Source organism: Cryptotermes secundus, unplaced genomic scaffold, assembly GCF_002891405.2.
Source record: "Cryptotermes secundus unplaced genomic scaffold, Csec_1.0 scaffold1053, whole genome shotgun sequence".
Lineage (NCBI taxonomy): Eukaryota > Metazoa > Arthropoda > Insecta > Blattodea > Kalotermitidae > Cryptotermes > Cryptotermes secundus.
Window position 1 is genome coordinate 213,009 of NW_019735475.1, and position 19,488 is coordinate 232,496.

The following is a 19,488-nucleotide window of genomic DNA, read 5'->3' on the forward strand; positions in this document are numbered from 1 at the left end:
CAGGCGTGGCCGGTGGGGGTATTTTTTACAGAAATGGAGGGGGGAGGGGAAGCTACCATGCCAGTTTCAACAAGGTATCGGCCGTAAACAAAATTTTCTCTGTGTAGCCTCTTCTCAGCGTGTCACTCAGTAGTGCTTCACGTTAAAACCATTTCTACATTGAAGATCCGTCCTGGGGTTTCAGTCTTTTTTTTTTTCTTGGCACTACAGCCCCAGTGGGCCTAGGCGTACCTCCATGAACTTCTCCATTCACGGTTTCAGTCTTTAGTGGCCCATTACTCGTGTCCCCAACAACCAAGGAAGCGGCATTCCACCCAGATCACTTCAAGTGTCATCCAGCCCTCGGGGTCAAAGGCTACAATCCTGGGGATAGCATGCCTAGTATGAATCTACCAAACTACACGATGGCACATGCCAGAAGTTCATAATCTTTCGAGCAGAGACATAATGATGCCGTAATAAACTTAGCTAACCAAGTACACGGGGGGCACGCGATAGCATAGTTGGTTGAGGGGCTATGCTACAAGCCGGAAGATCGCGGGTTCAAGTCCCGATGAGGTCATTGAATTTTTTTCAGTCGACCTAATCCTTCCGGCCGCACTATGGTCCTGAGGTCGACTCAGCCTCTAACAGAAATGAGTACCAGGAATTAATTGAATAATTCTCCTGGGGACTAAAGCGCGGCCGGCACGTAAGGCTGACAACCTTACCGCCATCTTTGAGACGATTGTCTAGATAATGTGGGATCCTCAACGTCTCATAACCCTATGGGCCTCCACGGCCTGGTACAGGGATAGCTTTACTTACTTTACTTTACTTTACCAAGTACGCAGATCAGAATTCTTCTTCAGAAGCTAAGAATCACCCAGCTACTAAAAATGTTTATAGAAATCAATACAAAGTCCGTCGAGTGTAACAATGTTTTTTAGGTCACTTCTTTCTCACTCTTGCCTTACATGTTTCGGTTTTAGTAAAACCATCTTCAGAGGCACATGGTACTAACAAGAAAACACTGGCGTTGTTTAACTGTACACAGTATATATGCTGTGTGGGCACTGCTACAAATATCGATGTGTAAAAGCACAACACTAGCTTGGAGTACTGAATGCACGTACAGAATGCATGTTCAACATTCGCATTCAATCCGAAGTTGCCCTCGCGTTAAAACATCACTATTAAAATATTTAAAAAATATTTAAAAGTTTAAGACTTTTGAAGTAAAATATAAAAATGTTAGGCTGCTTCTTAATTTATCCCGATGTTGGGAGGGCAACTTCGGATTGAATGCGAATGTTGAACATGCATTCTGTACGTGCATTCAGTACTCCAAGCTAGTGTTGTGCTTTTACACATCGATATTTGTAGCAGTGCCCACACAGCATATATACTGTGTACAGTTAAACAACGCCAGTGTTTTCTTGTTAGTACCATGTGCCTCTGAAGATGGTTTTACTAAAACCGAAACATGTAAGGCAAGAGTGAGAAAGACGTGACCTAAAAAACATTGTTACACTCGACGGACTTTGTATTGATTTTATGTATAATAGTGTAACGGACCAAAATGAAACAATTAAAAAAAATGTTTATAGAAGATTTATTGCCGTTTTAACAGGCGTCAGGTACTGATCCTTGGCTTGTGCCAGGTTATTATAGACCATATAATCATATCCAAATTATAAACATCCTCTTTAATATTATCCTCCCATTCATGATTATATTTCGCAAGTTCCCTCTTTCTCTTCAGTTCGTACGGTTAAATTTCCGTACCACTTTCCATCTCTGTTATTCGTACTACGTGCCGCGCCAATCTAAACTGTTAAACATAAAAATGTAAATAGAATTGTCTCAATTTGAATGAAATATGTGTTTCACTCGCCATACACCGTCCAAGACTCCAAAATGTGGAATAATATGTTCTGACGAATAATTTGGAATATTGAATTAGAATTATTACCAAAAGAAAATAATCATGAAATGCAGAAGTCTCAAAATTTAACTTAACTCTTTTATGCTCCTCCGTGTTATTCTATATTTATTTGCATTTCTCAATGCTTCTGTAAGCAGTCGGAATTGCTCGGTCGGCATAGTGATGGGCTACGGGTTGTGAGGCCGAGGTTTGAATCTCGGCAGGGGCATGATTTTCTCTTCTGTACAGCTTCCAGACCTGCTCTTGGGTTCACCCATTCTCCGGGAAAGTGGCAAAGCTTTCTGGGCGAGAAGCTCTCTACTCACTTCCATATAATGCCGAGGTCAAGAATAGTGGAGATATACTTCCACTCCCCCATTTGTCTTAATGGAATAATGCTTAATTAATTAAGCACGGGGACAGTTTTATCTTTACCTTAACACAATTCTGTAGAACAAAAAGAGCGGCCACTGAACACTAAATCGTCTTCATTGTCTAATTACACCTTAAAAGTATTCTGTTGCAATAAAATTAGGTTGCTTAAAACCAGAAAATACATCTTGCAGTTCTTTATGGAACAGTAGAACGCCTCATAATTCAGAGGAGTACAAGAGTTAATAGAATATTGTGTAGCAGAACTTGTCTGGGGCGCACAGGATTCGCCCAGCAAATTACACTAATCAGGTATACATAACGAAGGGGCATATTCACCCCACTTTCCTTCATGTCACAGTAAAAACTGGTATAACTGCGCAGGCGTATACACAGTCTTGCATCAAATTCCACTACCCACACAGCATGGAGCCGCGATACTGACTAGGCTACCGGCTGGAAAACCGAGGCATCAAGGCTTCATTCCAAATCTGAGTATGAAGCTGACCACTCACCAACTATTGCCGTTCTAAAAATACGTGAAGCTCTTCATTGGGTAGTGCTTAATTAGCACAGAAACCTGACTTGGTGGGGGAGCAAAGTCTGAAATGACCCTGTCTCACAAAGTGGATAATTTTCAGTCCAGTGTGACATACAAGGTTACAACACTTCAGTCTTTATTCACCTTACATGTTTCGATTCAAAAGAATCATCCTCAGAGGCGCACCACTACAATCAGGAAACACTGTCACATAAGATGTTTTAACCATATGCACTTAAGCTATGAATAATGCTCACTATATAAATTTTGCTATTATCACAGTTAGTTTTGATGTTTGCCTTAAGCATTCACGATGACGCTTCTTGAAGTGTAGATTTACGTATGATGCTGTTCCTTTTAAGCGTATTTTCTGGGTATTCTGGTTGGGATTTCCCTCTGCACGCGATATGATGTTCACCTTTCCATTCAGTAGCTTCCCTATATATTTAAAATTGTATTAAAATCTCTTTTGTATTTAAAAAATTAGTTATTATGTTAAAATATCGTGAGCCAACGTTGGGTCATGTTATTTTCCTCCTGATGGTGGAAGATGTTTATTTCTCTTGATTGTATGTTCTGTAAATATATTATTATATTAATTTTTTATTTTATTCTATCTTATATAGTTATATATAATGCTTTTAGGTTTATTAAAGTGTCTAGTTAGGCCTTACCTTATTGTTAGTCGTGTAGTTTCCCAGCGTGCTGTGTCGTTTGTACTGTTTTGAAGAGTGCTGTGTCACGTATTATATTCTTCCTGTGTTTATGACGTTGAAGAGGGTGTGTTCAAGTGATGTGTAATAAGGTCAAACACACCTTCACTGGGTGTACTGTGCTCCCCCAGCGCTGCCCTGGTTCTTTGCCGAAATCGACCTTCGCTGGAGCCAAAACCCTTCACACTAGGCTCTTCTTAATATGTATCGGCTCTACCCATGAATCTGTGTGCTGTATAGACTCCATGGAGATGAGGACCTCTTTGTCTACAATCCAACGCCTATTCCTCTGTTGTTTAGTCCATAGTTTGGTCATTATAACCTGTAGGGTTAATGTATTTTTCCATTCAACTTAGGCATTAGGGTGATGTGAGTGGTTAGATTAACGCCCTGCCCACTTCAGTCCTTAGGAGAAAGTCCCCGGTACCCATTAGACAGGGACACGCGGTAGCGTAGCGGTTGAGGTGCTACGCTACAAGCCGGAAGGTCGCGGGTTCAAATCTGGATGAGGTCATTGGATTTTTTTTCAGTTGACCTAATCCTTCCGGCCGCACTATGTCCCTGGGGTCGACTAAGCCTATAACAGAAATGAGTACCAGGAATTAATTAAATCTTCCTGGAGAGTAAAGCACGGCCGGCGCGTAAAGCTGACAAGCCGATTGTCTAGATAATGTGGAACCCTCAACGTCTCACAACCCTATGGGCCTTCACGGCCTGGTACAGGGATAGCCGGTCTTGGACGTTGTGGAGAAAATAAAATTGCCCCTCCAGCTTGGAACCTGCTAACACCTTCTCCCTCGTCCAATCCCTAGGGAAAAAGGAAGTTTGGTTTATAGTGTAGAGGCTTCACTTTTATAGCGATGTGCAAGGATATTATAAATGAACTGGATGATAAGAAACTATTGTATTTTAGAAACAGAAATATAACATAAAACAACTACAAAACTTTATGAGAACTCTTGAGGTTCTGGATAAGCGCTTATTACTTACTTTACAAACATTAACGCGACAGGCCGTGCTTTAGCTCAGGCGGTTAGTCGCCGGCTTCCCACCTTGACGGCCCTGGTTAGAGCCCAGGTTAGGACACATTGGGTTTGTGGTGGACAAAGTGACATTGGGGCAAGGTTTCTCCGAGTACTTCGGTTTCCCCTGCCAATCTTCATTCCACTAATTGCTACACAATCACCCTCACCTATCATCTGGGGCTGGTCCAATAGGCCAGAAGTGGCCGCAGTACAAGGGACTTAGTCCCACCCAACTAGCAATAAAAAATTTCTTATGGAGCTGAGCCCTTCTTGAGGGGAAGCCAATTCTGTAGCTACTCAAGAATTTCCCAGCATTTTATGGAACCCGAAGGTACATTACCGTGTTCACAAGAGCCCTCCACTTGTCCCTATCCTGAGCCAGACCAATCCAATCATTACCAACCCATCCTATCTCTCTAAGATCATTTTAATATTGTCTACCCACCTACACATTTGGTCGTCCCAGTGGTCTCTATTCTTCTGGCTTTCCCACCAATATCCTATATGCATTCCTCTTCTCCCCATTTGTGCTACATGCCCTGCCCACTTCATCCTCCTTGACTTGATCATTCTAATTATACTTGGAGAAGAGTACAAGTTATGAAGCTCCTCATTATGGAGCTTTCTCCATCCTCCCATCACTTCATACCTCTTAGGTCCAAATATTCTCTTTAACAGCCTGTTCTCAAACACCCTCAAAATCACTTTTAACAGATCTGTTTATTGGAGTTGTATTTTTCTTTTGTAAAACAATTTAAAATTCAGAATAACAATGTCATGTCAGACAGACTTTATATATTCGTATTTTCCTTCACTCGCTGTATTAACGACTTCGTCTCGAAGTGAAAGTTCGTGTCTTCCAACTCAAAATTTGACTTAGTCCTACTTCAATTTATCTAGCGCGAAGGTCAAGAAAGGTAGAGCTATACCTCCACTCCCCCATATGCTTAACTCATTAAACACAGGAACAAGTTTACCTTTTACCTACTTCCCTATTTACTTGTCGGTGTTTAGAGAAGAGAATTTCTCATCAAATGAATGAAAGAGACACATAGTTGATCACCCTGTGCTTGACGCAAGAAATTCGTTAAGGGAATCTGGGGTGGGGGGATTGATGATTTCGGGGCTTCTATAGGTCTGGCTACCTAGGAGACAGAAACATAAAGAACAAACGGAAACAAACTTCTTGGTCTAGTCTAATGTCTATCATAGGATCAAATATCTTTACAAACACGCAATGAACAAATATCTGGAAAATTTAATACATCACAGAATTATCTCAGAAAGCAACTAGATGGAAGAAATAATATTTGTTATAATTTATAGCCACATTAGTTTAGGTTAGAAAGAATTCACGCCTTTTTTTTTTTTTTGCTGTAATTAGGAACTCTAAAGCAAGTGCCTGGAGGTGTTCCAATAAAAAAAAATTAATAGGTTTGGAGTAAAATGCTAACCGCTTTCATCTGTTTGGCTCAAACCCACAGTTGGATATAAATGCAATGGAAAATAAATGCTGAATAAACGCATTCCTTCTGGAAATGTTACACATCAGTTGAGAGCAGAAATGATGTATATCATCTTCACATCAAAACCAAAATATTCTCACTTTTCGACTTTCCACACAGTAACGCTGAGATAACTTCGGAATTGTTTATTGCTCCTTCTTCCTAATTTTATTGTCCCCTGTCTAGTTCTGTTATTGCTTTCTCTTCACCTTCAACCTATATTTATTTAAACTCAATATTTTTTTATTTTTCTAATATCTGATGCTTTATAACATTGATATTCCTTTAAGGAGCTCGTTTCAGCTGCATGAAATCCTCTCTTATTTGTAGATCCTTTGATTTTTTAAAAGTCAATTCAAATAAGTTTGACGAGTAGTTAATTCATCGAAGTTTAAATTCCCACCTTTATGCGGTCTCCTTTACCGCAACACATGAGACTCTAATTCCTTGGTATATCACAGTATACAGAGGTGATTTATTGTGTTTACACCGTACTATTACATGTTTCGAATTTGATAGATCATCAGGTGGATTAGAAATAAATAAATAGTTATAAGGAAGAAACTGTGCTACAGGGCATGATTGATAGACTAATTGAAATTGGAAGGTGCTATGGCATGGAAATGAATGTGGAGAAAACAAAAGTAATGAAAATTTCTAGACAACCAACCCCAGTCACTATAAAGATAGACCAAAAACAACTGGAGAATGTGAAATGTTTTAAATATTTGGGTAGCTTGTTAACAGATGATGGAAGGTGTACTAGTGAAATGAAATCCAGGATTGCCATGGCAAAAGCTGCATTTAGCAAGAAGAAGAATCTTTTTACCAGCAAATTGGACTTAAATTTGAGGAAGAAACTAGTGAAATGCTGCATTTGGAGCATAGCTCTCTATGGGGCTGAAACATGGACACTTAGGGCAGTAGATCAGAAACATCTGGAAAGTTTCGAAATGTGGTGTTGGAGAAGGATGGAGAAGATCAGTTGGCCCGATTATGTGAGAAATTGAGAAGTGTTATTTAGAGTCAGTGAGCAGAGGAATATCCTACACGAAATAAGAAAACGGAAGACTAATTGAATTGGTCATGTTTTACGCAGAAACTGTCTTCTAAAAGAAGTTATTGAAGGAAAGATAGAGGGGCGGATAGAAGTGACAAGAAGACGAGGAAGAAGACGTAAGAAGATGCTGGATGACCTTGGGTACAGAAGAGGACATTCTCATTTGAAGGAGAAAGCTGTAGATCGCATTAAATGGAGGAACTGTTTTGGAAGAGACTTTGGACCTGTCGTCTTGACAGATTAATGATGATGATGAGAGCAATTTAAATGCATTTTAATGTTAAAAAGAATTTATATGAAACAGACCAATTTTCACATCGATATACTAGTATGTGCTGTAATTTAATATTAGAACTTCCTAAAGGACAGTTCCTGACATGTTTCCCAAGCAACACGATTCTGGTAGACTACCATCTTCTATGATGTGACGTTCTACCCTGAAGATGGAGGTTAGATGTTCCTCCGTAACGTTGGTAAACAGTTATCACACTACATGGCTTTACATCACAGAAGAAATTAATCTACTTGATCACCGCCTTGAGAAACACATCTCTGTAGAAGTACGTATCACAACATCGTAGCTAAGAAGTACAGCGTTTTGCAAAGTCGTGTTTCCCACCGTTTGAATCAGAAAGTTTGCTACAGATTTTGTGACTTAAATTTGTGTGAATTATTTATCAACGCGTTTTGGAATCGAGACCATATGCCGTGGCGGCCTTGTGGCAGGCTGCCCCGCGTCCAATTGTATGCAAGATCCATACTTTCCAGATTCTAAAATTGGGACAGACCAGAGAACCTAATCCCTCAAAGAAGACGCAGAAGTCTATGTACCGTTGGATGGTAGGATGGCTAAGGAAGGATGAATTCGAAAAGGTTTGGATGAAAGCGATTGTGCACAAATCGAGGCACTATTTGCTGGAGGGACTGACGAAAACCACCAAAAACTTTAGTCAGAACAGTCTGTGTCACTGTCGAGATTCGATTCTAGCGCCTCCCAAATACAATTCTAGAGCGTTACCTCTGGGTGAAAATATTCTCTCTGTAATGAGCAAAAGATCCTACGGCACAGTACAAGATATGTACTCGTATATTAGAGCAAATAAAATCACTGCAAGAAAAAAAAACTCCGTGGTTTCAGTCCGCAATCGAATTATGCCGACCGAGCTACCACCGTTTGTCGGCGAAGTTAGTGCCAACCTTTGCGGATAGAGGGTGTCGCGTGGCCAGTGCAACGAATCCCCACGGTCGTTAAACTCGGTTTTCTATACCGGAGCCACTACTCTTCCATTCAATTAGCCCCTCAGTTATGCTCACGAGGCTGAGTGGACCCCGTTCCAAACCCACTACTTCTCAGAAAATCTGGTAGCGCCGGGAGTCCAGCCCGGGACCTCTGGATCTTTAGCCAGGAACTCTGACCACTAGTCCACAGAGACAATGCAGGAACACATCCCATTATACATGCCCAGTAATATGGTACAATCGTTTCTAAGTAATGTTTTCGTCTCGGGCTTCTGCGCACTATTTTATTGCGTTAATAATTCCATTTAATTCTCTGGCTTGTGCGGAAAGGTTTAAATTTACAGCCAATCGCGGGGCAGATGTGGGCTGGATGAATAGATTCAGGTTAACAGTTGCATGGAGAACAGATTCAGCCCGTAAATACTTCGCTGCCTCCGAAGCTTCATTGACACAGTAATGTGGTCTAGACGTAACTGACAATTGATGGGTGCGGGGGTCAGCAGCTGCATGACCCTACCGCAGTTAAACGCGACCTGGATTCGATTCTGGCGCATAAACATCGCGCCTTTGTCTCCTTGTATGCGTTAAGGTCACCAGATCGAATCTCGGAATAGGTACATTGGTATTATGCTTTGGATTTATTGACGCTGTGTGCTGGAACACTGACGGCTCTGCTGAGAGTAAGGGTTGAAATTTGTTATCTTATAGATCTGAGTAGCTGGATCTAATCCTGATATCGAGATGAGATATGTTTGCAAAACATTGTAACGTGTATTAGTGACTAAAGACAGGGTTTGGATTGGCGAATCGGTTTATTGGATATTCGCCGGTTGTTATTACAGTTAATTATAACACTCTCAGATTACTTTAACGACCAGACACGGAGTTTGGTTTTTGTTTGTTGACATTTCCTACCTTAGGCCTAGTGGCTATTGTGATCTACCCTGATCCACTTTGCCTAGACATGCGGGGTATAGGACAATGTACCTGCATCGCAATCCACACAAAGAAAATGGCGGAAAGTAACAATTGGCATCAGTTTTAAACATATGTGTAGTGTATTATTATTCAGTGTATTATGTGTATTTGCCTAGACCAGCGGTACTCAGTCAGAATCAACCATGTTGGCCTCAAGGCGCTTTTAGTAAAACAATGGCTATATGACATAAAAAGTGCAGTTGCATAAAGTTTCTATATTGATACACAACAAAACCTAATTGTGTTTCTGTTCTACGAAAATTGTTCGTTCGTTTACAATAAATGACACTATTTAAACAGAAGCTACATTTTTTTTAGATCAATGCTCTTTATTTTACAACGGTGAAAAATGGATTCATAAATCAAATTTGCCGCAAGCACCAGCGGGCTTGAAAATCACTGGCCTAGACAAACGTAAACAATCGTGTCATTGTTGCGAGTGTACTTCCCAACAATATGTCATTTAAATAAGTGAAACTGTCGCTGTACTTAACTACAACATCATACAGATATACGGAGTTAGTGCGAGGTTAATGCGCTGTATGTCACATAAACTGAATAAAATCGACGGTTTCATTGTTATTTTCTTGTAATCACACTCCCCTGAGTGTACCTGTGCTGTAAGTGGTATGATCGGGTAGGGCCGTTTAGGGTGAGATTTGGATAATTGAGATCTTGTTGACGGACGTGAGATGCTGATCAGGTGACGTTCGACTCGATCCCACAAGAGGGACATATGTTCTGGTAGAGAAGCGCATGAGTATCATTACGAAAGGGTCGTTACCATCTTTCATGTGACCACAAACAGTCCATGGGAGTAACCGACAAACGGACTAGGAGTCTGTTTGGGTTTCAACCGCTGGATGTCGCCACTAACGGCCAGTTCCTCTTCATCTCTGCTATTTGCCTTCTGCAAACATTGATACGGGCTACATTGCCAAATTAACACAGACGTTGTGTCTCATGGAGCGCAATAGTAAAGGATTGTCATCAGCAGAACTCTTAAAGCTATTTGCAGTTGAAAGTTGTTTCTGAATATCGTTACCCAACAAACAGCACGACCAAGAAAATATTAAAATATTATCCCCCTTCGAAAACGAGGCATTGAGGTAAACTGTTAAAGATAGAAAGTATATCAAATAACGTAGTACCTAGAACTCATTTGAAGACAGAATAATCACATTGAAGTAGACATATAGCACTCTCAGTGCGAGATGTTATAGAAACCATTCTATCAGTGTTTAACATTTTTGTCCAGTGCTTAATGCGGATAGTATTCATTGTGTAATATGACACCTCATTTTATTGTTGCTTGTCGCGTGTAACATGTCTGATTACAAAATATGCGTTATTTACTTACGTATATTAAAATAAGTCCATTCTGTGGTCTTGTGGTCAGAGTTCCTGGCTACAGATCCAGAGGTCCGGTTTCGATTCCCGGCGCTACCAGATTTTCTGAGAAGTGGTGGGTCTGGAACGGGATCAACTCAGCCTCGTGAAAATAATTGGGGAGATATTTCAAGGAAATAGCAGCTCCGGTCTAGAAAACCAAAATTAACAGTCGTGGGAATTCGTTGTCCTGACCACGCGACACCCTATATCCGCTAAAGTTGGCACTGACTTCGCCGACAAGCGGCGGTCGCTCGGTCGGTATAGTTCGCTTGCGGACTGAAACCACGGAGTTTGTTCTGAGAACTAACCGCCTCCTGTCCTCCGACACGACACAGGCAGCACAGAAAAGGGGAAGAAATTAGGGCGGACACAGGCACACAGACAGCAAGGTGACCTCGTAAGTCTCCATTCATTTTTGTTTTCAAAATATAGGAACTAGACTGTAAAAGGAAGTTAGGTCAGCATTCCTTCACAGTTTATTACAAAATACTTGACACCTTTACAAGGTTGCAAACGAATTTCTAAGCCTTCTGGATAGAAACTTGGGATTAGTATTCAAGTTTCGAATTTAGATTTCTCTCCATATCGTGACTCCATCCCATCTTATTATTTTTACTTATAAATCATGTTACTGGCTCTGTAAAGCGTCCAAAAAAGGGGATAAGGTAGTTTGTTTTCGAATTCCTTTATTTCAAGGAAAACATCTAGGCCTGCAGATACTGTAACTATATGTGTTGCTTCCTGTTGTGAGTCATTATCAATGAGTGTTTTTACATCCGTCGATATAAAAATGCCTTATAAAACATACAGATATAGATTATTTACATTAAAATCGTAAAACCTGAAAACAACATATTTCGACACTTAGTGGGTCATCATCCAATATCTTGTTTGTGCTCAGGTGCAGCACCTAAGCCGATTGACCTTCTAGGAAACATTCTACGGTACCCATTGCATAAGCTGGGCCCCAGAGGCCTTGACGTTATGTAGAACAAATTGTTGTACTTGTCTGGAATGGAACCTCTATCCTCTTCGTCCAGCCCATGGCCCACTCACTATACCGCCTGAGCTATCCCTAACAATCTCCCCTCAACGGCACGTAGCGTGCTCACACCTGGAGGTGCCTGTGGAGCGAATGGAATATTGTTTTGTTGGTACAACTTAAGGGCTTCTTACATCAAACAGATCGGGCAACCTTCTCGCTTCGGGAAATCCCCTCTCTCCTCATTCATTCATGAATATTAACTTTCACTCTCTTCCATAAATTTCTCTGCGTCTTGTTAGGTGCTCCTACACCTCATTACTCAAGCCACTGGGAAGATGTCAATACTATGTTTCCATGTACATCGTGTGTATGAGAAAGCATTGTGGTCGGGAACCCAAACAGTGTTAAATAGACGAATGTCGTCTTCTGGGATGTGGCGCCGTGTAGATCTTGTGTGGACCGAAACATCGGTTCATGTAAGATCTACAGGCGTCGCATCCCAGAAGACGGCGTTCTTCAGTCACCGCCGTGAAACCCTCAGATCTCACGCAATGTTAAATAGAGTTTGTTACTAAAATGAAGACTCAAAATCTAACGGTAGACAATTTCTTCCTCTTTTTATTTATAAGAACATAAACCAAAGGCCTAGCCATTTAAAAAGAAAACCGAAAGACTAATCTAGCGATCTTGTTGCTGAATCCAATATATCAGTGTTTATAATTTTATCTTGCAAACACTGAAACATTACCCCCAGCGATAATTCCACAAGGTTATGTTTCTGGGTTTGTTCTTTTTATGTTAAGTTTTTTAGTTATAGTCTTAATAATGTTTATGGCTAGGCTTCCAGTTTTCGTTTTACTGGCAAACTTCTCTTAGTAATACATTTCAAATACATTTGAGTAAACCTCAAATAAGAAGGTACCCATTTTCTTTTTTCATTTTCATTTCCTTAAAACCACCTCTGTCGTCTAGTGGTCAGAGTTCCTGCATACAGATCCAGAAGTCCCGTGTTCGATTCCCTACGCTACCAGATTTTCTGAGAAGTAGTGGGTCTGGAACGGGGTCCACTCAGCCTCTTAACGCTAATTGAGGAGCTGTTTCAAGGAAATAAAGGCTCTGGTCTAAAAAAAACCGAAATTAACGACCATGGGGTTCCGTTGCAATGACCACGTGACACCCTCTATCCGCAAAAGTTGGCACTAACTTCCCCGACAAGCGGCGGCCACTCGCTCGGTATAGTTCGCTTGCGGACTACAGGCCACGGAGTTGTTTTTTGTTTTGTTATAACTATGGCCTTGTTCATACAGTGAGAGTACCAGAACTAATCTCGCACAACACAGTTCTCGTAATACCTTTGCATTATTGATTATCGAACAGAAACACGTATTTTTACAGTGCCCCTCTTTAAGTCATAAAAGTACCAAGACTGCTACATGTGACATCATGTACTCGTATTTTCATTCAGATTGCGTGGTTAATTACTGTGCACACAAAGGAACATATGCGTAATCCTAACACCCATATTGTGTTGTATTTCCATCATGGATGTCTCTGATGTTGCAATACTGTGCAAAGAGACATGGGAAAACACTAAGCTGTGAAATCCAAAAGCCGCGAAATCCTCTTTTCTCTTGTGCTCCAACCTATTTAGAGTTACATCCCTTGAAATCAGTACAAAAATAGCACATTCAACGTCTGCACCCCCTTTCACTTCTCGTCGCACAGTATATATCAGGTTTGTATGTGTGTGCTTCTGTTATTAAAGGTATATGGGTTTTCGAGATGTATAGGGGAGCAGCTACATGGTTTTCATGTATGTATATATATATATATATATACACACACACACACACACACAGTATATGAGGGACACGCGCTAGCGTAGTTGGTTGAGGCACCATGCTACAAGCCAGAAGGTCACGCGATCGAATCCCGGTGAGGTGGATTTTTTCAATTGACCTTATCCTGCCAGCCGCACCGTGGCCCCGGGGTCGACTCAGCCTCTAACGGAAATGAGTACCAGGAATCTTCCTGGGGCGTAACGGGCGGCCGGCTCGTAAAGCTGACCTCACCGACATCTGTGAGCCGAATGTCTAGAGAAAAAGTGGGAGCCTCAACGTCTCACAACCCTATGGGCCTCCACGGTCTCTTACAGGGATGGCTTTACCTTTTACCTTTACCTTATACACAGTATATACAGTACATCGATCTACCAAGTTGATTCAAGCCATAACTCATATGACGTGTTCGGCAGGTGCCCGGTTCGAATTTCGGCCAAGAAACTTATTATCCTGACTGTTGCATCGCTTTTCTCAATCCCTACATGCTATCATCATTATCATCAAATCATTCAGTGCTGTATAATCTCAGTTACATCGTCATTAAATAAGCTACAAATAAATATATACAGGACTATGTAAAAGTTACATTTGTCCCTGTTTATTAACCATCAAGCCATGAAGCTGTATGGGGAAGTGGAGATAGAGCCTCATCATTCTGACTCCGACACTACGTGGAGGTGAGTGGTGAGCTTCACTCACCCGTTTCTTTCCGTCCTGGAAAATAGCCCCCGGTACACAGGGGGGAAGCTGGGGGCCCCCAGAGCCGAACTGGAACCTGCGGAGTAGAGAAAATTTCTTCTCCCCGCCGGAAATTGAACCCCGGCCGTCCAGCCCCTAGCCCGTAGCTATATTGACTGAGGCTTCCCTCCACCTATACACACCTATATGTAATTTTTTGGGGGGTGGGGGACTAAGTCCCTTGTGCTGCGGCCAATTCTGGCCTATTGTACTAGCCCCAGATGATAGTTGAGGGTGATTGTGGAGCAATTGGTGGAATGAAGATTGGCAGGGGAAATCGAAGTACTCGGAGAAAACCTGCCCCAGCGCCACTTTGTCCACCACAAATCCCACTTGACCAGATCCGGGATCGAATCCGGGCCGCCGCAGCGGGAAGCCAGCAACTAACCTCTTGAGCCATGGCGCGGCCCACGCCTATATGTAAAACTAATCCTTTGTTAGTAGAACCCGAAAATTCAACAACGCCACTCCTAAGGTCCGCCAATGGACACGACAGCCAGCCAGTTCTGTCTGCCACCCAACCTTAGATTCTGTTCCTGTGAAATCAGTTTCAGTCCTATCAATTTATCTGCTTCTCGTTCTTCCATATGGTTGTTTTTCAATAGAATTTCCTACTAGAACCTTTCTGCACTTCTCTCTGCCCCCTGCATGCTACGTGTTCAGAAAACCATAATCTTCTAAGTTTCATCACTCAAGGAATACTAGGCGACACGTTATATAACGAAGTTTGACGTTATAAGATGTATTAAATTGCTCATTTCATATCGCTGGAATAGAATATATTACACAGAATTTTGTTTTCAAATACTTCCAAGTTCATGAAGGTAAGAGGCTAGGTCTCACAACCATACACACTCACTGGTAAGTTGTATTTTATAAGCCGTAACTTGATATGGAAAACAAACGGCCAGAACACACAGTAGCGCATATTAATTCAGCGTAGCAGTTTTATTATATTAAAACACCTGAAGATAGTCATCTAGGGCCGAAACATCTTGTATTAAAAGCATAAGTGGAAGAAAAATTAACAATTTGTTGCATTATTTACAGACTGTGTTCGTAGACGTTTCCTGGTGCTCATTTCTGTTAGAGGCTGGGTCAACCCCAAGGCCATAGTGCGGCTGGAAGGATTAGACCAATTGAAAAATACATTGGCCTCATTAGGAATCAAACTCCCGACTTTCCAACTTGAGCATATTGCCTCAACCAACTAACGTTACCGCGGGCCCCCGTTTCCGCCTGTTTCTGAATAAATCTTCAACTTTTTTTTTTTTACTTTGTCACATTTGCCGTTTTTAATTTTCTTATAAGCAATGCTCTCTGTCATCGTTAACCGTTAGCTGCATACAAATTCTTATCTTTACTCGGCTTGGCAATTGGTCTACATCACACGCTGAAAATGAGAGCTAGTACTTTCATAAGAAACATCTTGAAGCCCGTTACACCGCTTATTACATGAATAAGTGCTAGAAGTTCATGTAGTATAGTAAAATACTAGTCATTAGATTAACATGTTTCGACCACTATTGGCCAGCACTATAAAGGATATTCTTTACATATATTGTTTGTGCATAAGTTGTTACTACACTGTTATATTTACTCCTATTACACTGGTTATATTCGATGGACTTATACTGCTTATTTATGTAAAATCTAGTAATTTTCTAGCTCTGACGTAATTGTCTACGTCACTAACTGATGACGACGCGCCCTCAAATATGTTTCAGGCAGAGAATAATTTACCCCTTACTACATTTATACATGCATACCCAACGTTTTCCATTCTGCTGGTGGTTGTTTTTTCTCTGCAGATTCTCTGTGTAATTCTGTTCCCAGCATACCCCATTCGTCTCTGTCGGTACGAATCCACTTTTCCGTTTCGAAAAATGTCCACTTGTGTTCTTGTGTACTTACCATTTCGTTGTTGGTCCTGTCGTGTCAGGTTCCAAAGAGACGTGAGATATGATGGCTCGAGTGTAGTCCTCTTTTGTTATTTTAAGTGGTAGATATTAAGTTAAGAACTAGAATAAGTCGGTCATTATAGTGACCGGCTACGGGATAGACGACAGGGATTCGATTCCAGGCAGGGCCAGCGATTTTTCTTAAGACTGCTGTGTTCTGGAATGTGAAGACATGATGGTTTTAAAAGTTTCGGAGGAAGCTTCTGTCTCCAAACTTTGCATGTATTTTAATGACATTTTAAACATTTAACGAACATTAATTGAATTAAGTATGAATTAATGTTCTTAAATTAATATTGTTGCATTATATATGGAAAACAAGACTATAAGTTATATAGAATTATCGTGGTTTATATATTACATACAGAAGCAAACTAGAAAAATAAAAAAATACTCAGAAATTGTTCATCAGTATACTTTTTTGAGTTCCAAGTTTATATCATCCATCAATGTCCTTATGTTTTAAAATGATCAACTTCCAGTAAGTCCGCCGCGAATATTCAGCAAGCGTTACTGGACGCGCCAAAAGAGGCTCCTTAATAAACCTCCCAGAATAACTTAGGACATGAGTTGAAATTATGAATTTGTTCACTGTGAAGTAAGTCTGTTCTGTCCTCGGCATATTTTGTTAATTTCATGACGTTTTATTTTCAGGTACTTTTAGCTTGTTACGTAAAGGTTATTCAAGATAGGCCTAATTATTACCTGTTTATTTTAAAAAATGAGTCAACAGTATGTAACGAATAGAACAATATCTGATGAACAAAAAACAAACTCCGTGCCCTGTAATCCGCAAGCCAACTATACCGACCGAGCGACTGCCGCTTGTCGGCGAAGTTGGTGCCAACTTTAGCGGATAGAGAGTGTCGTGTGGTCAGCGCAACGAATTCCCACGGCCGTTAATTTCAGTTTTCTAGACCGGAGCCGCTATTTCCTTGCATTAGCTCCTCAGTTATCCTTACGAGGCTGAGTAGACCCCGTTCCAGACCCACCACTTCTTAGCGCCATACTTTCTTAATTTCACCACGTTTTATTTTCTGTTACTTATTTGTTAGAAGAGCTACATATGTAAAGGTTATTCAAGATAGGCCTAATTATTACCTGTTTATTTAAAATAAATGAGTCAACGTTATATAACGAGTAGAACATTATCTGATGAACATTTAAAAAATATAATTTGCTGTTATTACGTCGAGGAGGGCTGAGGCCTCACCTCAGCTGCTGACGCATTTCCAGGAAGCATTGCCACTTACCGAAACATTGCTAGGAGCTACACAGCTGTGTAATATACGTATTGCAGTGATGCATAGCTCCAGGATGTAACAAGGCCTGGAGCCTGGGTCGAGGGGAGAGCGGGGATGTTCGACTGCAGGGAAATGTAATGTGGGCGAGGGTATGGGCGGTCGCCACACAACTCTCCCCGGGAACTACAGTATGTTGACTGCATAAAATCTCATTCGTTCTGTGAAGGGGCACCATCCCACAGCTCTCGTGCTGTTTAGTTTTACTCTGTTTCACGTAAACAAAGTTGAGCACAGAAGAACATTTTATACTGGATAGAGACCGGATTTGATCCTAAATATAGGCCCTTTCATCTCATCGGACAGCAGTTAGGCCCTGTTTCATAAGCGTCGACACGAGTGAACTCAAGATAATGTGACGCTCTGCTGACCGTAGGTCGCAGTTCAGTAAAATCACTCAGAATTACACCAGTCCTTGTTACAGACTACTACAGCCTCATCAGGCCTCCTCACTGTCTTCTTACTTACTTACTCATGGAGCTGAGCTTTTCTTGAGAAGCCGCCGTTTCTGCAGCTGCTCAAGAATTTCCCAGCATTTTATGGAACCTGAAGGTTCATTACAGTGTTCAAACGAGCCCTCCACTGGTCCCTATCCTGAGCCAGACCAATCAAATCCATACCATCCCACCCTATCTCTCTAAGATCCAGTTTAATATTGTCTACCCACCTACGCCTTGGTCTTCCCAGTGGGCTCTTTCCTTCTGACCTTCCCACCAATATCCTATACGCATTCCCCGTCTCCACCATTCGTGCTACATGCCCTTCCCACCACATCCTCCTTGACTTGATCATTCTAATTATACTAGGTGAAGAGTACAAGTTATGAAGGTCCTCATGAGGCAGTTTTCTCCAACCTCCTGTTACTTCATCTCTCTTCGGCCCAAATATTCTCTTCAACAGCCTGTTCTCAAACACCCTCAGTCTGTGTTCCTCCCTTAATGTCAGAGACAAAGTTTCACACCCATACAGAACCGCTTGCTGTCTTCTGTTGACTTAAAATATTTTTTATGTTTCTGGACACAAATGAGGTAGAGAAAGTCAACAAGAGATCAGGTATTTTATTTGTAGGTCTTCATATACAGGGTACACACAAAGGAATGGTGCGGTTTCAAAAGTTAATAAAAATTTTATTTCTCAACTTACACGGTCACAACGTACACCGTCAGAAGCGGCAACTCTCGAAGTTTCTCATGCGTTAATTACAAACCTTCAATGTGTGCACCCTGAGTCACACGACGCACATCCACACGGTAATCAAAATCATCCCAGACCCGATGCAGCATGTGCGCTGTAATGGCCTGCAGCGCATGCGCTATCCGATCACGAAGTTCATGGATGGACGTGGGCAACGGTGGTACATAAAAGCTGTCTTTAACTAACCCCCAAAGGAAGAAATAGCACCGTGTAAGAACCGGCAAACGGGGTGGCCAGGGGAGAAGGTTGTTTTCTCCATTTGCAGCAGAGTTTGATTAGCGCGTGGAAGTGTGTCGTGTGACCCAGGTTGCACACATTGAAGGTTTGTAATTAACGCATGAGAAACTTGGAGAGTTTCCGCTACTGATGGTGTGCGTTGTGACCGTCTAAGTTGAGAAATAAAATGTTTATTAACTTTCGAAACCGCACAATTCTTTTGTGTATACTCTGTATATACGTTCATACGGATGAAATACTATATCCAAAATATATTTCGGAAAGTAATTGTCATACACGTATTCGGTTTATGTCATCGGAAAGGAAATCCCTGTAAATTTGTTTTTTCATGCCCGGCTTACGCGCATGCGCCGCCGTATTTCTGCCACCATGTTAGGAATCATTTGAACCATTTGGACAGAGTGATGGCTGGGAGATAGCTCGGCAGAAGTGGACCAATCGCTTGGCCTTCTAGGTCGCCAGATTTAACCCCAGTGGTTTTTTTCTTGTGGGATTATGTG

The 19,488-nt window shown here is 41.4% G+C and overlaps 1 protein-coding gene across 1 annotated transcript in view; it reads left to right on the forward strand.

Annotated features, from left to right (window-relative positions):
* LOC111869445 (slit homolog 1 protein) overlaps positions 1-19,488 on the forward strand; it is a 185,354-nt gene that overhangs the window by 30,069 nt on the left and 135,797 nt on the right. The gene's annotated exons all lie outside the window — the stretch shown is intronic.